This window comes from Canis aureus, chromosome 14 (genome assembly GCF_053574225.1).
Source record: "Canis aureus isolate CA01 chromosome 14, VMU_Caureus_v.1.0, whole genome shotgun sequence".
In the NCBI taxonomy this organism is placed as follows: domain Eukaryota; kingdom Metazoa; phylum Chordata; class Mammalia; order Carnivora; family Canidae; genus Canis; species Canis aureus.
This window is the reverse complement of record NC_135624.1, coordinates 487940-512715: the sequence shown is the minus strand read 5'-3', so window position 1 is coordinate 512715 and position 24776 is coordinate 487940.

The window sequence follows — 24776 nt, the reverse complement described above, 5'->3', positions numbered from 1 at the left end:
CCACACTATACCCAACACCATCCCCCCTACACCATCCCCCACAATCCAACACTATCATACGCCCGCCCCCACACCATCCACCCCCACACCAACGGCCCCCAGCAAGGATGCGGTACAGGTGCCCCCTGTGGGACATGCTCAGCCTCCCCGGGGTTCTCTGGATACCTGCTCCCATCAGAAGCCCGGGTGTCATAAAAAAAATAAAAAATAAAAAAAAAAATAAAAGCAATAGCAAAAAAAAAAAAAAAAAAAAAAGAAGCCCGGGTGTCCCATAGAGTACCCAGGGGTTGCAAGGAGGAGGGAAGACAGGGAGCCCCAACAGGGTGTGTGCAGGTGAGTGATGCAAAGGACGCACTGTGCCCTGTCTCTGCCCACTGTCCCTCCTGGAGTGCGGCACACACTGCACAGGACACCAGCCCCTAACCCAGGGGGATCTGGGCTGGCCTGGCCCCGGGCTCTGTGAGGGCGGGGGTGATTTGAGCCACCGCCCCAGGCCCAATAAAAAGACTAATGGGATCCAGCTCCCCATGGCCCTCTCCAGCCCTGGATTATGGCGCCATGCTGAGCGAGCCCTCTCACAGATGGATGTGGCCTCCTGGGCTCTGGGCATACCCCACAGATCCAGGTCGCTGACCTAGGGCAGCCCTGGGGATCCCGGGGCACCCAAGGTTGAGGAGAGCAGAGGTGGGCCAGTGGGCCCCACCCACACCCACACCAGGAGGCAGGCTCCTCCAGGTACTGGGGCCCCAGGGGCCCCGTGGCTGGGGTCCAGCTGCCCTGCGGAGACCCAGCTAGGAACCCATGAGCTGCAGGTCAAGGTCAGCTCTGCTGTCCTCAGAACCGTCTCTCAGGCTGAAACCTCAGGACACACGCCCCCACCCGAGGTCCACACGTGCTCCCAGGTGGGGGACTCCAGCACTCGCACCCCACCCATGTGATTCTTGCCCTCCCCTAAAGGACAGACATTCCCTCCACAGGGGAAGGTGCACACCCTCCACTCTGAGCCCGTTTGCTGTAGAATGTTAATAAAGTGTTGTGGTGCGAAAATGCACAGCCAGACCGTTTCTATGTCTCCCAGAACTCTGTGCACAGGGCGTGGATAGACCCACAGAGAGGAGGAGGGGGCACCACCCAGTCCCCAAACAGCCCCTGCATGGGCACTGCAAGGCACACACAGCTGACGTCCCCACATTCCTTCCAGGGGCGGCCAGATGCCAGGGTCAGGACCCCACAAACTATCCTGGGACTGAGCCTGTGTCCCACGGGCCAGGAGGGCCTGGGACAGAGTGATGGCCAGGGAGCCACAGGTCACCAGGGTCTCTGTAAAGCGACCTTGGATGTCTGTGCTCCCTCTGTCAAGGGGGCTGGGGCTGGCTGGTTTCTGGGGTACTTCCTCCCCTCCCCGTATCTCTGTGCCTGTGTGCTTGGGGAACAGAGGGCCTATGGGCCTGTCAGCGTGACCCTGGAAGGGATGTCAGGAGAGCAGGCCCTTGTGTTGTGCCCAGGATTGCAAATCCAAGAAACCACCGATGAGCCCACACTGATGCAAACTCCCGAGGATTTCTTTACAAGCTGAAGCTTGAGTCCAAGTGCACCCGACACAGTGGAGCAGGGATTTGGACCCTGAGACTAAGAGGCGTAGCAGCTTTATAGGGGCCAGTGGCCCATGGGATACACAGAAAGTTGCACAGTCGTGTCGGTCCACATGCAGGTGGCCGATTGAATTACACCTTACCCTATAGGATCCACTTGACCTGGCCTATTACTTTGGTCAGAATCGGCGTGCAGTTTTGGCGGGCACAAAGCAGGGTTACATTGTTATGAGCCGATTTCCGATTAGGGTATGCCCAGCGGCTTGACTGGGTTGGGGCAGCACCTTATGACATAAGTAGGTCATGTGGGGGTCATATGGGAGGTGGCGGTTGTAGCACAAAATGGAATTAGTCCTGCTCTGCTTGTCCAAGGGTAGGGGATTTTTGTTAACTTTCCTGGGTCCCACACTTGCAGATCACGCACGTGGGCCACCCTCACCAGGTGGACTCAGTGTGCACACCTTGAGGTGCTGGATCTCTCACACCAGCGTGTAGAGGGCACCCTCCTCGCCCTAGTGAGTAAGGGCTGGGTGAGCATGGGACTCGGCTTGAAGGCCAGGCAGCACAGGGGACCGAGGAACCCCAGCCCCATCACCACCCCTACTCCCACACACAGGCTGCCCCATGGCTCCCTGTAATAGTCACCCGGCGCCTCTGGAGATCCCCCCAGGGCAGCCCCGAGGTCCGGCTCCCTGCTGGAGAGACATCAGGGAGAGGAGAAGCAGGCGGCGCTCGGGGAGACCCACTGCCGGACATGGGAATGTGGCCGAGCCAGACCTTCCACCTCAGCTGACCCTCCAGCTGAAATTCACTACAGGCGCGAGCCCCGGGTCTACACCGGGGGTCCTAAGGACATCAGCGTCCAGTTGTGTGGACGTGGCCCCACGTCCTCCCGAAGCATCACTGCAGGTTCTGAGGTGGCCGAGGCTCCTGTCACTGTGGATGCGGCCCCCAGCTTCCAGAAGACTCAACTTATGTCCTGAGGGGCCCTTTAGCTCCTGCCGGAGTGGACGTGGCGCCCCATCTTTCAGAAGCCGCCCCACATGTTCTGAGGCGGCCCAGGGGCTCCTGTCAGCGTGGATGGGGGCCCACATCTTACTGAAGCCTCCCCGCGGGTCCTGAGGCAGCCCAGGGGCTCCTGTCAGGGTGGGTGCGGGCCCACAATTTCCTGAAGCCTCCCCGCAGGTCCTGAAGCGGCCCAAGGGCTCCTGTCAGGGTGGATGTGGGCCCACATCTTCCTGAAGCCTCACTGTGTGTCCTGAGGAGACCGGGGCTCCTGTCAGCGTGAATTTCAGCGTGAACGCTGCCCAATATCCCCCTGAAGACTCCGCGCAGGTTCTGAGGAGGCTGTGGCTCTTCAGCGTGGACATGTCCCCATGTCTTCCTCAGGCCTCCCCAGCACAGGCTGGCTCCTGTTAGTGCAGGCAGATGAGGCCTACTGCACATGCGTGCCCCTTGGGCGGTGCCTGGGCTTGGGCGCCCCCTGCGGGATCCTCAGGCACTACAGGAGGCTGTGCAGGAGGCCGTGCCCATCCCGGGGCCCACCTCTGCTTCCTTCCAGGCTCCAGCTATGGCCTGTTAGCTTCGGAAACGTCTGACTGAAAAGGAGCCCAACACACAGCTTCACCAAAAATACTTAAGGAGAAGGAATTGGAGCCCAAAGGACGCGAAATGAAATGTGGATCAGACTTTTACCAAGTCCTGTAATCTCACTCAACCCTCTTCCACTGTGGGCGGGACTGCGGGCTGGTGCAGACACCATGGAAACAGTGTGGAGGCTCCTCCGGAAGTTACAAATAGAGCCGACCTGCGACCAGCATGTGTAAAGCCTGCAGCTCACTCCGAAGATACAGATGCAGTGAGACGTGGGACAACTGCACCCCAATGTCCACAGCAACCGGGTCCACAGTAGCCACAATGTGGGAGGACCCTCGGTGCCCTCTGCCAGATGATGGATAAAGAGGATGGGAGATAGATGATGGCCATAGAGAGCGGAATGGTACTCAACTATCAAAGAGCAGGAAATCTTGCCATTTGCAATGATGTGGATAGAAGTAGAGGGATCATCTTAAGTGAAATAGGTCAGTCGGAAAAGAGAATGACCATGTGGTGTCATTCATAGGTGGAATTAAAAAAGCAAAGCAGATGAACATCTGTGAAGGGAAGGAAAAACAAATAAGATGAAAACAGATGCAGGAAATACAGACTCTTAATTATAGGAAACAAACTGAGTGTCGCTGCAGGGGAGGGGACGGGGGAGAGGATAACAGGGGACCGGCATGAAGGAAGGCGCGTGATGTCACGAGCACTGCGGTTTTCTCCAACTGGTGAATTTCTGAATTCTTCCTCTGAAAGTATAATACACTATACGTTAATTAATTGGGTTTAAATTAAATTAAGTTAAAAAATCAGTTGTATCAGAGCACGTTTCCTTCTGGACTCTCTGTTCTGCTCCTTCAGCTTAGGCTGGGACCAACCCTCATGGGTCTGGTTTGTTTAAGTAGGCGTCAGGCCTCCTCCATGGACCAGCCCAGGGCTAGAACTCACGAACCCGAGATCAGGACCGATGGTGAGGTCAGGAGTCAGATGCTTAACCGACGGAGGCAGGCGGGGTCCCGAAGACAACACTGCTTTATCCTGTGTCTCTGTGACATCGTTTGAAATAGGAAAGTGCTGCGTCCCACTCTGTCCTGCTTCTCCAATACTGATTTGCTCTCCGGGGTCATTTGTGGGGGCGGATGGATGTTATGGGTTTTTTTTCCTATTTATAGGATCTGCCACCATGATTTGACAAGAATGACATTGAAATAGAGGGTGGCTTCAGGAACTGCGGACATTTTCACAAGATGAGGCTCCCAAACCACGAGCCCAAGATGGCCTCCCAGAGCCTGGTATGGCTCAGTGCACAAGTCTTGTGCTCCTTTGGTTCAGTCTCATTATTTATTCTCTGTGATGCTCCTGAGAAGGGAGTCACATCCGTCATTTCCTTCCTGAGTGCTCATTGTCAGGACACAGCAAGCCCCACAATAGAATAAAAACTGAGCACAGGCCAAATGCAGGAAGCCCCTATTAGAACAGATCTCAATGCCCTTGAAGGCCCCATATCAAAATGTAAACAGAACTTGAGGAATTGCTCCAGCCCTTCGGGAGTTCCCCAAGACCAGCTCTTAAAACGAAGCTAAAACCCACCTCGGGGTCCAAGTCCCTGCTCCACTGTGTCGGGTATACATGGACACAAGCTCAAGCTTGTAAATAAACCCTCATGTGTTTGCATCAGTGTCAGCTTCTCGGTGGTTTCTCGGATTCGCAATCTTGGGCACAACAGTCTGAGATAAAAAAACAAAACCAAAAGAAGCTCGGACGCAGGTAGAGTGAACACAGGGTTCTGAGAGAAGCGGCGGAGACCCGGGGGCTTGGGAGCTCTTCTGTGGAGGCCCCAGCAGACTGGGGGGCAGGATGCTCAGCCCCAGAGCCAGAGGACCCAGACACCCCACCCGCATCCTGCCCATCAGGGCCGGGTCTCAGGGAGCAGCACAGCACCGCCTGCTGGAGCCCAGAGGCGCTGACGCCTACCCCGCCTCTGACCCCCACAGGTGCAACTCCCAGGCAGATGTGCACCTGACAATCAGCGCCAAGGCCCATGCCCAGACCCCACACAGACCATTCGCTGCACCAAGTTGTCAAACCAGAGAGGCTGCAGAGCTTCAGCTCTGCCTCGAAAGTAGAGTCTAGATTCCTTTGTAGTTTGTGCTCTTTTTTCATTTATTTTCTTTGATTCTATTTTATTAATTGCCTTATTTTAACTTTTATGTAAGTACCTTATATATTTCTTATTTTTACTTTCATGGTACTTTAATTGTGTTTCATATTTTGGGATTTAGAATCTTTTAATGAGCAGGCCAAAATAATCTGGTTTTTTTTTTGGGGGGGGGGTGGAGGACAGTTGTTACTGTTTTTCTTGGTTTTTCTTTTTCTTCCTTCTTTCTTTTCTGGAATAACTAATGAGATGGAGAAATTCTCCTCCATAAAATAACATGAGGTAGTACTCACAGCCAGGAAGTTCATCAATACACATATATGATGTCTAACTACAGTTTAAAACAATGATATTAAAGATAGCAGCTGGGCTGGAAAAAGAACACAGAAGAAAACTAGAGAATCCCTTACTGTAGAAATAAAAGAACTAAAATCTAGTCAGGCCAACGTTAAAAATGCTATAACTCTGATGCAGTCCCAAGTGGAAGCCTTAAAAACAAGAAACGTTATGGACCATAGAGGCAGATTTTGGGAACTCATCCACTTATTAAAACAATAACATTCAGGGGATCCCTGGGTGGTGCAGCGGTTTGGCGCCTGCCTTTGGCCCAGGGTGCGATCCTGGAGACCCGGGATCGAATCCCACGTCGGGCTCCCGGTGCATGGAGCCTGTTTCTCCCTCTGCCTGTGTCTCTGCCTCTCTCTCTCTCACTGTGTGCCTATCATAAATAAATAAAAAAAATTAAAAAAAAATAAAAATAAAACAATAACATTCATATCTTAGGAGACTCAGAAGATGAAGAGAGAGAACAGGTGGGCCTTGCTCAGCCATTAGAAACGACAAATAACCACCATTTGCTTCAACATGGATGGAACTGGAAGGTATTATCCTGAGTGATGTAAGTCAATTGGAGAAGGACAAACATTGTATGTTCTCATTCATTTGGGGAATATAGATGATAGTGAAAGGGAATATAAGGGAAGGGAGAAGAAATGAGTGGGAAATATCAGAAAGGGAGACAGAACATAAAGACTCCTAACTCTGGGAAAAGAACTAGGGGTGATTGAAGGGGAAGTGGGCGGTGGGTGGGGGTGAATGGGTGACGGGCACTGAGGGGGCCACTTGACGGGATGAGAACTGGGTGTTATTCTGTATGCTGGCAAATAGAACACTAATAAAAAGTAAATTTATTATTAAAAAAAGAAAGAAACAAAGAGTGGCACCTGGGTTACTCAGTCAGTTAAGCTTCTGTCTTAGGCTCGGATCATGATCCAGGTCCCAAGGCAGGCTCTCTGTTCAGCTGGGAACCTGTTTCTCCCTCTCCCTCTGTCCCGCTCGCTCATGCTTTTTCTCTCCTCTCTCTCTCAAATAAATAAATAACATCTTTGAATAAAAACAATCAAACAAACCTAGAGGGAAGAGAAATCTCCCATGTAGAAGAATTTCAAACAATTTGTGCAGATTCCACCGTCAAGTTCATGAGCATATCTTCCCACTCTTATGTGTGCAATACACATAGTAACTTCCTTCTACAAAATATATTATGAGAAACTTAAAATAATAATGATAAAATTAATAATAATAATAATAATAATAATAATAATAATAATAATAAAGAATCAGTTTACTACGGAGAAAGCTGACAAACCGTACTTCAGCAAGATGATCAGAACGATGCCAAGACTGATAAATCATGTAGATGGTATCTATTCTTTATATGATATAATGAAAATGGCAGTATATCTTTGTATATAATCTACAAAAACAGTTCAATCATGAGATAAACAACAGACATGTCCCAACTGAGGGAAATTTTACAAAATACTCTACTTCTCAGAGTGTTCCAGTTCAACAAAAACAAGGAAAGGCTGAAAGACTGTCACAATCCAGAGGAGCCTAAGAAAACAGGAGGACAAATAGAATGTCATATGAGGGGTGGTAACTTAGCAAAAACTAAGGAAATCTGAATAAAGTATGGTCTTTGGTGAATGCGAATATTTTAATATTGGTTCATTAGCTAATATTTGTACCGTACTAATATAAGATATCAATAATTGGAGAAATTGAGTGCAAGTGCATGCAAATGCTCTGTACTATCTTCTCAATTTCCCTATAAATCTTTGTTTTTTTCCTAATAAATAAGATTTATTTTGAAAATTGACTTAAATGAATCAGGCTCCAAGTGTGAAGACATTTTAAGAATCGTTGAATTAACTTTTGCCTTATTCTTAAAGAGTTCCTTCGATGGGAACAAAGTAAGAATTTTAGATCAGAAGGAAAGGAAAACACTTAGGAACACGTATAATGCCTCCTCAACCTGAAAAGCAGGAACGGATAATAAATAGCAAAAATCAGATAAAAATAATTCTAGTATAATAGACACCATATTGCTAGTGCATTTAAAATTAGCAATGCATAACATTTATTTCCCTGACATTTGTCTTCCAAAGAGTTCATAGTGTTTCAGTGTCAGTTGAAAAAGGGGAAGAATCTCAGGGAAGAATCCTTCACATAATAATAGGACCATTGGTAATAATGTCTCTCAGTTCTTTCCAAATCCATAAAGATGATGAGTGACTGAGCTGTGAACTAAGAGAAGACATTCCCTCATCTCTCTGATTTACTTGTGTCAGAATATTTTAACCATAGTACTACGGATAGTAAATTATCCTTATTAACAGGAAATACGTCTCAGATTGGAATCTGAGCAATCAGAAGTGCAGAGAAAAAAACACTTTGACTCGCTCTTCATCTTATAAAGAGAAAGGACAGCTTTTCTATGTACAAAGTCGGTTGTCAAGATAGCCTCAGGGAGTAAGAGTCTGCAGCATCGAATCCCACTACACAGCTGGGACGCCCAGGAGCCAGGTCTTCCTGATTACAAATCCCTGGGCCTGTCCCACAACACACAATGCCAGGCTGAGGTCATTTGCAATTGCTCTCTCAGGAGCTCTGGGGAAGGGGGAAGGAGCTAGATAGGATGGGAATGGATGCAAGGAGGCCGAGAAAATGAAGGCCTTTCCACTTTAAGTTCAGCGTTCGAACACGTCAAGCCATCCCAGAACCCTGTGAAGAAGAGTTGAAATTTACATTACTTCAGTTACAGGAAAAAAACAAAAGTTTACAGCTTATTGCCCTGGAAAGCCCCACAATAGAATAAGAACTGAGCCCTCGCCAAGGGCTGGAAGCGCCTATTAGAATGAGAACAGAGCTCAATGCCAATGAAGGCCCCATATCAAAATGTAAACAGAACTTGAGGAATTGTTCCAGCCCTTCTGGAGGGCCATGAGACAAGGCCTTAAAACTAAGCTAAAACCCAACTCGGGGTCCAGGTCCCTGCTCCGCTGTGTTGGGTTCGGGGGTACTTGAACGCAAGCTCGAGTTTGGAAATCAACCCTCATGTGTTTGCATTGGTGTCAACTCCGTAGTGGTTTCTCAGATTCGCAATCTTGGGCACAACACCCCATGTCCCCTCCCACCTGGGCTGAACCCCTATGCCCTCCCACCCAGGCTGACCCTCAGTCACCTCCCCGCCCACAACAGCTGGTCACAGGCCCTCACACAGTTCCATGGGCACGGTGGGCACTCCCACCATTCCCGGCCTCCCAGAGGAAGGAAGGAGGTTTCTGCAGGACACACTCCCATGGTTGCCCCAGGGCTCCCTGCCCAGCACAGCAGCTTGAGACAGGTCAGGGTCTGTATCCCTGATGCCTGCTCCTCCTCCCCGGTTTTCCCACAGGAAATGAAGGAGGAGGCCCTGGTCTCCTCCTAGGACATCACGCATGTATACCTGGACGTCAACAGGACATTCAGCAGTCACATCATGTTTTGGTACTACTACAGGGTAGGGTGAGGCTGAGGGGCCAGGGGGGATCGGGCTCCGGGGGAGGACCAGGGGCTTCTGGGTCGGGAACACAGGGCTTCCGAGGCCTGGAGAAGAACAGCAGCCAGCAACACACAGCTGCATGGTAAGGTGCTGGGGATGAACCCCGTGCCCCCTCCCCCGGGGCCTCAGGGATGAGGAGGCCACTAGGATGGGGCCTCCAGGGGTTGCCATGTGAGCTGAACCCCAAAGGTGTGAGGGACGGCCCTCTGAAAAGCAGGGGGCGGGGTTGCGGGCCGTGGGGGGCAGTAAGGGGACCTGGAGGCTGGGTGTATGGCTGTGACTGGAGGAGGACACACATCGATCCGATGAGGGTCAGACGGGTCAGGGTGACACTCCCTCTCAGTGCTTTATATATTTCTAAATTCTATGCATTTAATTTGAGACAATTTGCAATTTGTAAACATACATAGTATGATGACCCGAGATATTGCCCCCAGTCCAGCCAGGGCCCTGCACTGACCACACGGGGCCCCAGGGGAAGGTGTCACAGCAAACCCCAGACTGGGGTCGCCTTTATCTGTAGATGTCTCTCCATGCATCTTAGAGAAAGGGTTTGCCGTGTGTCTACCAGCCCCCCACCCCATCCCCCCATTTCCCAGAAACACATCATCCCCCTACATCATCATCCCCCATGGCATTGCCCCTACACCATCCCCCTCACACACACAAAGCCCCACACAATCCCCACCCACACTATACCTCAACACTATCCCCCCCTACACCAGCCCCCAACCCCACCACCATCATACCCATGCCCCCACACCATCCACCACCACACCATCGGCCCTGAACAAGGACCCGGTGCAGCTGCCCCCTGTGGGACATGCTCAGCCTCCCCGGGGTTCTCTGGATACCCTGCTCCCATCAGAAGGCCGGGTGTCCCATAGAGTACCCAGGGGTTGCAGGGAGGAGGGAAGACAGGGAGCCCCCGACACGGTGTGTGCAGGTGAGTGGTGCAGAGGACCCACTGTGCCCTGCCTCCGCCCACTGTCTCTCCTGGAGCACGGCACACCCTGCACAGGACACCAGCCCCTAACCTAGAGGGACCTGGGCTGACTGGGCACCAGGCTCTGGGGAGCTGGGTTGATTTGAGCCCCCAACAGGCCCAACACAAAGACTAATGGGATCCAGCCCCCCATGGCCCTGGCCAGCCCTGGATTCTGGCCCCGGGCTGAGCAAGCCTTCTCACAGTTGAATGTAGCCTCCTGGGCACTGGGCGTGCCCCACAGATCCAGGTCACTGACCTAGGGCAGACCAGGGAATCATGGGACACCCCAGGGTGGGGAGAGCAGGGGTAGGCCGGCGGGCCCCACCCACACCCACACCAAGAGGCAGGCTCCTACAGGTGTTGGGGCCCCAGGGGTCCCGAGGCCGGGGTCCAGCTGCCCTGCAGGGACCCAGCACAGGAGCCCATGAGCTGCAGTTCCAGGTCAGCTCTGCTGTCCTCAGAACCGTCACTCAAGCTGAAACCTCAGGACACACGCCCCCAACCAGAGTCCACACATGCTCCCAGGTGGGGACTCCAGCACTCACCCCCCACCCTGTGTGATTCTTGCCCTTCCCTAAAGACAAAAAGTCTCCTTCCCCAGGGGATGGCGCACACCCTCTGCTCTGAGCCCATTTCCTGTACAAATTAAATAAAGTGTTGTGGTGCGAAAATGCACAGCCAGCCCGTTTCTGTGTCTCCCAGAACACTGTGCACGGGGCTTGGAGAGACCCCCAGAGAGGAGGAGGGGGCACCACCGAGGCCCCAACCAGCCCATGCAGGGGCGCCGTTAGGCACACACAGCTGACGTCCCCACGTGCCATCCAGGGGTGTCCGGACGCCAGGGTCAGGCCTCACAGACTTTACTGGGACTCAGCCTGTGCCCTGTGGGCCAGAATGGGCGGGACAGAGTGACAGTCAGGGAACCTCAGGTCACCAGGGTCTGTGCAAAGTGACCTGAGAGGTCACTGCTCCCTCTGTCCAGGGGGCCGGACCTGGCAGGATTCCGGGGCACTTCCTCCGCTCCCCGCATCCCCGTGCCTGGGTGCCTTGGGCACAGAGGGCCTGCGGGGTGGTCAGCGTGGCCGTGGAAGTGATATCAGGACAGCAGGCCCTTGTGTTGTGCCCAAGATTGCGAATCCAAGAAACCACCAAGGAGCCGACACTGATGAAACTTCTGAGGGTCTCTTTACAAGCTGGAGCTTGGGTCCAAGTGCACCAGACACATTGGAGCAGGGACTTGGACCCCGAGACTAAGAGGTGAGGCAGCTTTATAGGGGCCAGTGGACCATGGGATACGCAGAAAGTTGCACAGTCATGTCGGTCCACATGTAGTTGGCCGACTGAATTACACCTTACCCTATAGTATCCATTTGAGCTGGTCTATTACTTTGGTCAGAATTGGTGCACGATTTTGGCGGGCACAAAGCAGGGTTACATTGTTATGAGCCGATTTCCAATTAGGGTGTGCCCAGTGGCCTGACTAGGGTGGGGCAGCGCCTTAAGCTATAAGTAGGTCATTTGGGGGTCATAGGGGAGGTGGCGGGTGTAGCACAAAATGGAATGAGTCCTGCTCTGTTTGTCCAGGGGTAGGGGATTTTTGTTAAATTTCCTGGGTCCCACACTTACAGCTCATGCACCTGGGCCACCCTCACCAGGTGGACTCAGTGTGCACACCTTGTGGTGCTGGATCTCTCACACCAACGTGTGGAGGGCACCCTCCTTGCCCGAGTGAGTAGGGGGTGGGTGAGCATGGAGCTCGGCCTGAAGGCCAGTCAGGACAGGGGACCAACAATCCCAGCCCCATCCACACCCTGACTCCCACATACAGGCAGCCCCATGGCTCCCCGCCATGGACAGCCGGCTCCTCAGGAGCTCCCCCCAAGGGTGGCCCAAATGTCTGGCTCCCTGCTGGAGAGGCGTTGGGGAGAAGAGAAGCAGCCAGCGCTTGGCAGGACCCACTGCCGGACATGGGAATGTGGCCGAGCCAGATCTTCCAGCTCAGCTGACCCTCCAGCGGAAAGTCACTGCATGAGCCAGCCCTGGGGTGGACAGGAGAGCCCAGCTGGCAGCCACCCAGCACCAGCACCAGAAATGAAGTTTTGCCAATCATTTTGGGATTTTGGGTTACCCAGCCATAGGATCCAATAGCTGCACGTGATAGCTGCATGTCATAGAGACACACACACCCCAAAACCAACAAAAGTCGTAATCCCCCCAGTGTTGTCTAACAGCAGCCGGATGGTTACATACAAGACGCTGTGATCCCCAATAGGATACATGGAAGACGCTATAAACCATGACTGCAGACGTGCTGGAGGCACGGAGATGTGCCTGCTGGGTTCCAACAAGGAGCACAGAGGGGAAGGAAGCATCCTATGGACAGGGGGCACCTCCTAGGAAAGGACACCAGGTCCCTGTGAAGGCGACAGAGGGTAAAATCTCTCCTCTTCTCTTTCTGCTTCTGGTTTTCCTCCTACATGCCATTTATCTCAATCATATTAGAAAGAATTTATTTTATGTTTTTAAATTTATTTTTATTGGAGTCCAATTTGTATGAATTCTTGCTTCAGCAAGGGTGTCATTCAGGAGAGAAGGAGACATAAAGATTTTCCTAGACAGGCAACATATAAAGGAGTTCATGACCACTTAACCAGTCCAGTAAGGAATTTTAAGAGGGACTCTTCTAGTGGGGGGAAAAAAGAGACCAAAAGAAACAAAGACTAGAAAGGCCCAGAGAACATCACCAGAAACACCAACTCTTCCAGAAACACAAAGGCACAAAGTTCATATCTTTGAATAATCACTCTGAATGCTGATAGACTAAATGCTCCAATCAAAAGATATAGAGTATCAGAGTGGCTTAAAAAACAGGATCTGGGATGCCTGGGTGGCTCAGGGGTTGAACCTCTGCCTTTGACTCAGGGTGTGATCCTGGAGTCTGGGATCAAGTCCCATATTCTGCTCCTGGTGGGGAGCCTGCTTCTCTCTCTGCCTAATTTTCTGCCTCTCTCTCTCTCTCTCATAAATAAAATCATTATTTAAAAAACAAGATCCATCTGTATGCTGCCTACAAGATGCTCACATTAGACTTATAGACACCAGGAGATTGAAAGTCAGGGGATGGAAAATCATCTATCACGCTAATGGATATCAAAAGAAAGCTGGAGGACCCATACTTATATCAGACAAACGAAATTTGAAACCTAACCCTGGGGGACACCTGGTGGCTCAGTGGTTGAGCATCTGCCTTCGGCTCAGGGTGTGATCCTGGGATCCCAGGATCAAGTCTCACATCGGCCTCCCTTTGCGGAGCCTGCCTTTCCCTCTACCTATGTTTTGCCTCTACTTCTCTGTGTATCTCTCATGAATAAATAAATAAAATATTTAAATTTCAAAAAAGAAAGAACAAATAGTATAAGAAGAGATGAAGAAGGGCATTATTTCATAATTAAAAAGACTATCAAGATCAAACAACTAAATATTTATGCTGCCAACATGGGAGTACCTAAATATAGAAACCAATTAACAGCAAACGTACAGGAACTCACTGATAATAATACAGTGACAGGGGATTTTAACACCCACTTATGGCAATGGACCGATCATCTATACAGAAAATCAACAGGGGAACAATAGCCTTGATACACTGGACCACAGGGACTCAACAGATATAGTCTGAACATTTCATCCTAAAGCAGAATACACATTCCTTTCATTTTTTATTATTTATGATAGTCACAGAGAGAGAGAGAGTGAGAGAGGGGCAGAGACATTGGCAGAGGGAGAAGCAGGCTCCATTCACCTGGAGGCCGACGTGGGATTCGATCCCAGGTCTCCAGGATCGCGACATGGGCCAAAGGCAGGCGCTAAACTGCTGCACCACCCAGGGATCCCTACACATTCCTTTCAACTGCACATGGGACATTCTACAGAACAGATCATATCATGGCCCACAAATCAGCCCTCAACAGGTACAACAGGTACAAGAAGGTTGATATCACACCATGTACATTTTCGGACCACGGCGCTATGAAAATGGAAGTCGACAGTAAGAAAAAAAAATTGGACAGACCAAAAATACTTGGAGATTATGAACATCCTACTAGAGAATGAATGGAGCAACCAAGAAATTAAATAGGAAATTTAAAACAAATGAAAATGAAAACATGTTTCTCAAAACATCTGGGATGTAGCAAAGGCAGTCCTAAGAGGGAAGTACATAGCAATACAGGCCTACCTCAAGAAACAAGAAGTCTCCAATACACAACCTAACCCTACACCTAAATGAGCTGGAAAAGGAATAGCAAACATAGCCTGAGGCCTACAGAAGAAGGGAAAAAATAAAGATGAGAGCAGAAATAAACATGCAGAAACAACAAAACAGTAGAATGGAATAACGAAACTAAGATCTGGTTCTTCAAAATAATTAATAAAATAGACAAAGCCGTAGCCAGTCATATCAATGAGAAAAGAGAAAAGACCTATATAAATAAAGTCACAAATGAGAGAAGAGAGATCGCAATCAACACCAGAAAAATAAGACAATTATAAGGGAATACTATGAAAGATTATACGCTAACAAACTGGGAGACCAGGAAGAATTGGAGAGATCCCTAGAAATGTGCAAACAATCAAAACTGAAATAGGAAGAAATAGAAATGTGAACAGACCCATAAGTAGCAAAGGAATTGATTCAGCAAGGCACCTGGGTGCCTCAGTGGTTGAGCACCTGCTTTGGCTCAGGTCACGATCCCAGGATCCCGGGGCATCAAGTCCCACATCAGGCTCCACACATGGAGCCCCATTTTCCCTCTGCCTATACCTCTGCCTCTCTGCGTCTCCCATGAATACATAAATAAAATCTTTAAAAAAGAAAAAGATATAAAGATAAGAAAGGACCCAAATAAAATCACAAACGAGAAAAAAGAAATAACAACCAACACTAGAAATACAAACGTTTATAAGAGAACATTATGAAAAATTATATGCCAGCAACCCCAAACCTGGAAGAAATAGATCAATTCCTGGAAATATATAACATAGCAAAAATGATGAAGAAATAAGAAACTTGAACACACAGATAACCAGCAGAGAAATTGAATCAGCAATCAAGAATCTCCCAACAGGAGATGCTTATATCAATAGAATAGAATGGAAAGCCGAAACAAGATACAAACCTGTAACTCTATGGTCCATTAATCGACAACAAGACAGGAAGGAATATCCAATGGCACAAAGAGAGTGTCTTCAACAAACCCTAACCCTGACCGCAGGATAAGAACAAATGGTGTTGGGAAAACCAGGCAGCCACATGCAGAAGAATGAAACTGGACCACTTTCTTACACCATATATATAAAAAATAAATTCAGCAAAACATCTCCAAAGAAACGAGAGCTTTAAATGATACACTGGACCAGATGGATTTCACAGATATCTACAGAACTTTACATCCAAACTCAACTGAATACACATTCTTCTCAAGCGCACATGGAACTTTCTCCAGAATAGACCACATATTGGGTCACAAATCGGGTCTGAACCGATACCAAAAGATTGGGATTGTCCCCTGCATATTCTCGGACCATAATGCCTTGAAATTAGAACTAAATCACAACAAGAAGTTTGGAAGGACCTCAAACACGTGGAGGTTAAGGACCATCCTGCTAAAAGATAAAAGGGTCAACCAGGAAATTAAGGAAGAATTAAAAAGATTCATGGAAACTAATGAGAATGAAGATACAACCGTTCAAAATCTTTGGGATGCAGCAAAAGCAGTCCTAAGGGGGAAATACATCGCAATACAAGCATCCATTCAAAAACTGGAAAGAACTCAAATACAAAAGCTAACCTTACACATAAAGGAGCTAGAGAAAAAACAGCAAATAGATCCTACACCCAAGAGAAGAAGGGAGTTAATAAAGATTCGAGCAGAACTCAACGAAATCGAGACCAGAAGAACTGTGGAACAGATCAACAGAACCAGGAGTTGGTTCTTTGAAAGAATTAATAAGATAGATAAACCATTAGCCAGCCTTATTAAAAAGAAGAGAGAGAAGACTCAAATTAATAAAATCATGAATGAGAAAGGAGAGATCACTACCAACACCAAGGAAATACAAACGATTTTAAAAACATATTATGAACAGCTATACGCCAATAAATTAGGCAATCTAGAAGAAATGGACGCATTCCTGGAAAGCCACAAACTACCAAAACTGGAACAGGAAGAAATAGAAAACCTGAACAGGCCAATAACCAGGGAGGAAATTGAAGCAGTCATCAAAAACCTCCCAAGACACAAGAGTCCAGGGCCAGATGGCTTCCCAGGAGAATTTTATCAAACGTTTAAAGAAGAAATCATACCTATTCTTCTAAAGCTGTTTGGAAAGATAGAAAGAGATGGAGTACTTCCAAATTCGTTCTATGAAGCCAGCATCACCTTAATTCCAAAGCCAGACAAAGACCCCGCCAAAAAGGAGAATTACAGACCAATATCCCTGATGAACATGGATGCAAAAATTCTCAACAAGATACTGGCCAATAGGATCCAACAGTACATTAAAAAAATTATTCACCATGACCAAGTAGGATTTATCCCTGGGACACAAGGCTGGTTCAACACCCGTAAAACAATCAATGTGATTCATCATATCAGCAAGAGAAAAACCAAGAACCATATGATCCTCTCATTGGATGCAGAGAAAGCATTTGACAAAATACAGCATCCATTCCTGATTAAAACTCTTCAGAGTGTAGGGATAGAGGGAACATTCCTCGACATCTTAAAAGCCATCTATGAAAAGCCCACAGCAAATATCATTCTCAATGGGGAAGCACTGGGAGCCTTTCCCCTAAGATCAGGAACAAGACAGGGATGTCCACTCTCACCACTGCTATTCAACATAGTACTGGAAGTCCTAGCCTCAGCAATCAGACAACAAAAAGACATTAAAGGCATTCAAATTGGCAAAGAAGAAGTCAAACTCTCTCTCTTCGCCGATGACATGATACTCTACATAGAAAACCCAAAAGTCTCCACCCCAAGATTGCTAGAACTCATACAGCAATTCGGTAGCGTGGCAGGATACAAAATCAATGCCCAGAAGTCAGTGGCATTTCTATACACTAACAATGAGACTGAAGAAAGAGAAATTAAGGAGTCAATCCCATTTACAATTGCACCCAAAAGCATAAGATACCTAGGAATAAACCTCACCAAAGATGTAAAGGATCTATACCCTCAAAACTATAGAACACTTCTGAAAGAAATTGAGGAAGACACAAAGAGATGGAAAAATATTCCATGCTCATGGATTGGCAGAATTAATATTGTGAAAATGTCAATGTTACCCAGGGCAATATACACATTTAATGCAATCCCTATCAAAATACCATGGACTCTCTTCAGAGAGTTAGAACAAATTATTTTAAGATTTGTGTGGAATCAGAAAAGACCCCGAATAGCCAGAGGAATTTTAAAAAAGAAAACCATATCTGGGGGCATCACAATGCCAGATTTCAGGTTGTACTACAAAGCTGTGGTCATCAAGACGGTGTGGTACTGGCACAAAAACAGACACATAGATCAGTGGAACAGAATAGAGAATCCAGAAGTGGACCCTGAACTTTATGGGCAACTAATATTCGATAAAGGAGGAAAGACTATCGATTGGAAGAAAGACAGTCTCTTCAATAAATGGTGCTGGGAAAATTGGACATCCACATGCAGAAGAATGAAACTAGACCACTCTCTTTCACCATACACAAAGATAAACTCAAAATGGATGAAAGATCTAAATGTGAGACAAGATTCCATCAAAATCCTAGAGAAGAACACAGGCAACACCCTTTTTGAACTCGGCCATAGTAACTTCTTGCAAGATACATCCACAAAGGCAAAAGAAACAAAAGCAAAAATGAACTATTGGGACTTCATCAAGATAAGAAGCTTTTGCACAGCAAAGGATACAGTCAACAAAACTCAAAGACAACCTACAGAATGGGAGAAGATATTTGCAAATGACATATCAGATAAAGGGCTAGTTTCCAAGATCTATAAAGAACTTATTAAACTCAACACCAAAGAAACAAACAATCCAATCATGAAATGGGCAAAAGACATGAACAGAAATCTCACAGAGGAAGACATAGACATGGCCAACATGCATATGAGAAAATGCTCTGCATCACTTGCCATCAGGGAAATACAAATCAAAACTACAATGAGATACCACCTCACACCAGTGAGAATGGGGAAAATTAACAAGGCAGGAAACAACAAATGTTGGAGAGGATGCGGAGAAAAGGGAACCCTCCTACACTGTTGGTGGGAATGTGAACTGGTGCAGCCACTCTGGAAAACGGTGTGGAGGTTCCTCAAACAGTTAAAAATATACCTGCCCTACGACCCAGCAATTGCACTCTTGGGGATTTACCCCAAAGATACAAATGCAATGAAACGCCGGGACACCTGCACCCCGATGTTTCTAGCAGCAATGGCCACTATAGCCAAACTGTGGAAGGAGCCTCGGTGTCCAACGAAAGATGAATGGATAAAGAAGATGTGGTTTATGTATACAATGGAATATTACTCAGCCATTAGAAATGACAAATACCCACCATTTGCTTCAACGTGGATGGAACTGGAGGGTATTATGCTGAGTGAAGTAAGTCAGTCGGAGAAGGACAAACATTATATGTTCTCATTCATTTGGGGAATATAAATAATAGTGAAAGGGAAAATAAGGGAAGGGAGAAGAAATGTGTGGGAAATATCAGAAAGGGAGACAGAACGTAAAGACTGCTAACTGGGAAACGAACTAGGGGTGGTAGAAGGGGAGGAGGGCGGGGGGTGGGAGTGAATGGGTGACGGGCACTGGGTGTTATTCTGTATGTTAGTAAATTGAACACCAATAAAAAAAATAAAAAAATTAAAAAAAATAAATAAATTCAAAATGGATGAAAGACCTAAATGTGAGACCTGAAACCATACAAAGAAGAAAAGATAGGCAGCAACATCTTTGACATTGGCCATTGGATCTTCTTTCCAAATATGCATCTGAGGTGAGCGAAACAAAAGCAAAAATCCTATTGGGAGTTCATCAAATTGAAAAGCTTCTGCAAAGTGAAGGAAACAAGCAACGCTAAAATGCAACATACAAAATGAGAGGAGATATTTGTAAACAACACGTCCAATAAACAGTTAGTATGCAAAATACGTAAAGCAAATATAAATCTCAGCATCCTAAACACAAATTATCCAACTGCAGATGGGCAGAAGACATGAATGGACTTTGTCTCTGTCAAGACATCCAGATGGCCACCAGACACACGGACAGACACTCAGCGTCACCCATCATCAGGGAAATGCAAACCAAAACCACAATGAGATGTCACCTGACAGCCGACAGAATGGCTAAAATTGACAACACAAGAAACAACAGGTGTTGTTGAGGCTATGGGGAAGGGGGAGCCCCCTTACACTCCTCGTGGTCATGTGAACAGGTGCAGCTACTGTGGAAAACAGTGTGGAGGGTCCTCAAGAAGTTAAAAGTAGAAGTACCCTATGATTCCAAAATTGCACAGCTAGGTATTTATCCCGAGGATATAAAAGTAGTCTCTTAGATTCAAAGAGGGACACAGAGCCTAGTGTTTGTAGTGACGTTATCAACAATAGCCAATCTGTGGATACAGCCCAGATGTCCATCGACAGATGAATGGGCAGAGACGATGTGGTAAATATACACACTGCGACATCACTCGGTCATCACAAGGGATGAAATGAAGCCATTTACAATGACGTGGGAGAAGTGGAAAGGACTTATGCTCAAGGAACTCAGTCAGTCAGAGAAAGATACCAAATACCATACAATTGCATTCACATGTGAATTTTAAGAAACCAAACAAACTGGCAAGGGGATCGATGGGGTGGGATGAGAGAAGCAAACCAAGAAACTCACTCTTAACCACAGAGAATAAACTAATAGATACCAGAGGAATGTGGGGGGGATGGGGAATCAGGCGATGGGGATAGTGGAGGGCACCTGTGACCAGTACCAGGCGTTGCATCCAAGGGTTGAATCAGTATGTGGTAAACCTGAAACTATATCATACTGTGTTTACAAACAGGAATTCAATAAAAGTTTAAAATAATAATTGTTAGTATTGATGAAACATGTGTGCACAAGAGATAAAATCAGAAAGGCAACTGAAAATCCAAATAAAGAGTATTTAGAGCCACAAATCCCCTCCTTAGCTCAGCTCGGGAGAAGCCTGCCATGTCTTTTCTGACCGCAGCAGAAGCCTGGATTTTGATTCTCTGGGGAGGCCACTGACTTGTTGGAGTCAAGCTATCTTTGAACCCAAAACCTAAATAGTGTGCATAAAACTAAACTGCCCAAGATACTAGGAGTCCCAGTGCACGCACAGGCCAAGACCCAAACTCTAACCATACACAGACATATCCCTAACCCTACACTTAAGCCTAATGTTAACCTAAACCTTAAACAAGACCTATCACTAATCAAAGACCAAACACAAACCCCAAGACCGAAACACATTCACTGAACCTACAGGCCAAGCTTCACCCTAACTCCTAAACCTATTCTTAGGTTTCCTTAACCCTGACCCCTACCTTAAATCTAACTCTAACCCTAACCTCTAACCCTAACCTTAATGTATTCAAATCCTATTCTTAACCTTATCCTGTACCCTAATCCTAACCCTCTAATACTAACCCTATCTCATACTCCAAACTGTACCCTAACCCGTACCCTAAAACTAAACCCTAACCCACTGCCTAACCCTATCTCTTACCATTTTTCTAAAACCGTACACTGACCCTACCCTGACCCTGACCTGACCATTACCCCTAACCAAACACTAACCCTAATCCTAACCCTACCACTCACCCTAACTCTAAACCTAGCACTAACTTTAACCCTAACCCCTAACCCTAACAACTAACCCTAACTCACTCCCTAACCCCTAACCCTAACTGCAAACCTAATCACAACCCTAACACTAACCATAACCCTAACCACAACTAACATCCTGCCCTAATCCCTAAGCCTAAACCCTAACCCTAACTCTAAATCCTGTCCCTAACACTAACCCTAACCCCTTTCCCTAATCCCTAACCCCCATCCAACTCCTAACCACTCACCCTTACCCTTATCCCTCACGCTATCCTCTAATCCGTAACCATAAGCATAATCACTAACACCTAACATCTAACCTAACGTAACCACCAAATGCCTCCCCTCCCCTGACCCTACCATTCATTCTACCCATTCACTTACCCTGTGGTTCTGAGTAGTCCCTTCTGATGTGGACGTGGCCCCCAATGGCGCCTCCAGAGTCCTCCAGGGGGTCCTGTGGAAGCCAGGATCCTGTGCATGTGGACGTGGCCCCACGTGTTCCTGAGTCATAGTCAGCGGGTCCTGAGGACGCTGGGTCTCCTGTCACTGTGGACTATGCCTCACATCCTCTGGAAGCCTCACAGCAGGTCCTCAGGAGGCCGAGGGCTCCTGTATGCCTGGACATGGCCCCATGTCCCCCAGAAAACTCACCGCGGGTCCTGAGGGGGCTGTGGGCTCCTGTAAGCATAGACACAGCCCCATATATCCCGAAGCCAAAGGGCAGGTCCTGAGGAGGCCAGAGACTCCTCTCAGTGTGGATTCGGCACCCACATCTTTCTTACGCCTCACCACAGACACTGACAAGGCTGGGGTCTTCTGTCTGCATGGAAGCATCCCCATATTTCCCGAAGTCTACACCGGGGGTTCTGAGGACATCAGCGTCCTGTTGTGTGGGCGTGGCCCCACGTCCTCCCATAACGTCACTGCGGGTTCTGAGGAGGCCAGGGCTCCTGACACTGTGGATGCGACCCCCAACTTCCAGAAGCCTCAACTTATGTCCTGAGCGGCCCGGGAACTCCTGCCAGAGTGGACGCGGCACCACAGCTTCCTGAAGCCTCCCTGCAGGTCCTGAAGCAGCTCAGGTGTTCCTGTCAGGGTGGATGCGGGCCCACATCTTCCTGAAGCCTCACCGCGGTTCCTGAGAAGACCGGGGCTCATCAGCGTGGATGCGTTCCCATGTCCTCCTCAGGCCTCCCCAGCACAGGTGGGCTCCTGTTAGTGCAGGTGGACGAGGCCTACTGACCCTCGCGGCCCTTGGACAGTGCCTGGGCTCGGGCGCCTCCTGCGGGACGCTCAGGCACTGCAGGAGGCCATGCAGGAGGCAGCGTCCCCGTACACGGGGCCACAACTGCCTCCTTCCAGGCTCCAGCTGAGGCCTATGAGCTTCGGAAACGACTCACTGAAACGGAACCCAATACCCGGCTTCCTCAGAAATACTTAAGGACAATGATTAGAGCCCACAGGACACAAAAAGAAATGTGTACCAGACTTTAACCACGCCCTGAAAAACTCACTCAACCCTCCTCCTCTGTGGGCGGGACCGCAGGCTGGTGCAGCCGCCCTGGAAACAGTGTGGAGGCTCCTCAGGAAGTTACAAATAGAGCCGCCCTGGGACCAGCAGGGGCACGGCCTTAGCTCAGCCCGAAGATACAGATGCATGAGACTCGGGGACACCTGCACCCCAATGTCCACAGCAGCAGGGTCCACAGTAGCCACCTTGTGGGAGGAGCCTTGGTGCCCTCAGGCAGATGATGGATAAAGAGGATGGAAGATAGATGATGGTCATAGATGATAGATAGTTAGATGATAGGAATGGTACTCAGCTATCAAAGAGAAGAAAATATTGCCATTTGCAATGATGTGGATAGAACTAGAGGGATCATGTTAAGTGAAATAAGTCAGTCAGGAAAGAAAATTACCGTATGGTTGCATTCATAGGTGAAATTAAAGAAGCAAAGCAGATGGGCATCTGTGAAGGGAAGGAAAAACAAATAAGATGAAAACAGACATGGAGGAAAAAAAGACTCAATCACAGGAAACAAACTGAGGGTCGCTGGAGGGGAGGGGAGTGGAGGGACAGGGTAACTGGTAGTTGGGCATGAAGGAGAGCACATGATGTCATGAGCCCTGGTGTTATCTCCAACTGGTGAATCCCTGAATTTTACCTCTGAAAGTATAATACACTATACTCTTAATTAATTGGGTTTAAATTAAATTAAGTTTAAAAAATCAGTTGACGGTATCCGAGTGCATTTTCTTCCAGGCTCTCTATTCTGCTCCTTCAGCTTATGCCAGAACCACACCCCTGTGGGTTTGGTTTGTTTAAGTAGGCTCCATGCCTCGTCCACAGTTCAGCACAGGGCTAGAATTCATCACCCCGAGATCAAGACCAAGGGTGAAGTCAGGAGTCAGATGCTTAACCAACGGAGCCAGCCGGGGCCCGAGAACCACACTGCTTTATCCTGTGTCTCTGTGACATTGTTTGAAATAGGAAAGTGGAGGGAGGGGCAAGATGGCAGAAGAGTAGTGTCCCCAAATCACCTGTCCCCACCAAATTACCTAGATAATCTTCATCATCCTGAAAATCTATGAATTCGGCCTGAGATTTAAAGAGAGACCAGCTGGAATGCTACAGTGAGAAGAGTTCACACTTCTATCAAGGTAGGAAGAGGGGGGAAAAGAAATAAAGAAACAAAATGCATCCAAGGGGAGGGGCCCCACGAGGTGCCGGGCTAAGGCCGGGGCGAGTGCCCCCAGGACAGGAAAGCTCTGTCCCGGAGAAGCAGGAGCTTCACCAATCTTCCTGGGTGGAAAGGCACTGCAGGGAGTTGGAGCAGGACGCCAGGATGGCGGGGATGCCCTCGGGCTCCCTGGAACACTAACAGACACCTGCGCACCCAGGAGACTGCACCATACCCCGCGGCCGAGCTCCCTAAAAGACTGCAGGGCCCACGGAGCTGCAGGGCCCACGGAGCTGCAGGGCCCACGGAGCTGCAGGACCCAGAGCAGCTCGGAGGGGCTTGGGTGGCGGCTCCGCATGGAGGGGGCTGCGAGGCCAGGAGCAGCTCGGAGAGGGCTCCAGCAGAGGAAGAGGATCCCTGCGGAGAGGGCTGCGGGGCTCTGGGACCAACTCAGAGGGGCTCGGGCGGCAGCGCCGCGGAGGCGGCTGTGTGGCCGGGAGGGGGAATCCAACAGCGTAGGCACTTGAGCACAGGGTGCCAGGACACAGCCCAGGATTTGGCCTCCCCCTGGGACAGGCAGAGCCCGGGAAGGCCCACGACAGCTAGGACGCTTCTGCCCAGAGCTGAGCAGGTCAGCGTCCCAGCCTTGGCACCTCCAGGTCCTGCAGAGGGAGAGCTCCATAGTTACTGTGGGAGCTGAATCCAGGGTTCCAGAGCTGCCGGCGTCACTGGGATGGTTCCTCCTGGGGCCTCACGGGTTAAACAACCCCCACTGAGCCCTGCACGAGGCAGAGGGCAGAGCAGCTCCCTCAAGAGCTAACACCTGAAAATCAGCACAACAGAACCCTCCCCCAGAAGACAAGCTAGACGGACAAGTTCCAGGGGAAGTCAACGGACTTAAAGTATACAGAATCAAAAGATACTCTCCCGTGGTTTTTTCTTTTCTTTTCTT